Here is a 489-nt window from a genome sequence, read left to right as displayed (position 1 = left end):
TGTTTTATCAGGGAATATAGTTTGAACTCATACAATTGAAAGATGATGTAAAAACATTGATCATATAACTAAAACATAACAAACACAGGAGAGCTAAAAATATTACCAGGTCTCAGATATCCTCCTTTACAATGTAATATGGATCCTGTATGGAAGACATAAGTCAAGTGTATTTTACATTCACTGCAAGAAAATCACACCTGTTAGCAAAAGAACCAATGTTAGAACAATACAAATGTTAGCAAAAGAACCAATGTTAGAACAATACAAATGTTAGCAAAAGAGACAAGATAATAATGGTTTGGTTTGGTTTGGTTTGGTTTTATCTATCAATTTGCTTGTGTTGGTGTATTGAGTCGGTGTTAATTTCGATGGTCAATTAATGTATTCATGAAGTCACAGATGTAGAACTATTGTTCTTATGATAATGCAAATGGGAAACTACATGTGTTTCATTCTTACACTGTTTCAACTATTAGATTACGAGCT

This window comes from Cynara cardunculus, unplaced genomic scaffold, assembly GCF_001531365.2.
Source record: "Cynara cardunculus var. scolymus isolate 2C unplaced genomic scaffold, CcrdV1 Un_Scaffold_2757, whole genome shotgun sequence".
In the NCBI taxonomy this organism is placed as follows: Eukaryota; Viridiplantae; Streptophyta; class Magnoliopsida; order Asterales; family Asteraceae; genus Cynara; species Cynara cardunculus.
This window is presented reverse-complemented; position numbering follows the sequence as displayed.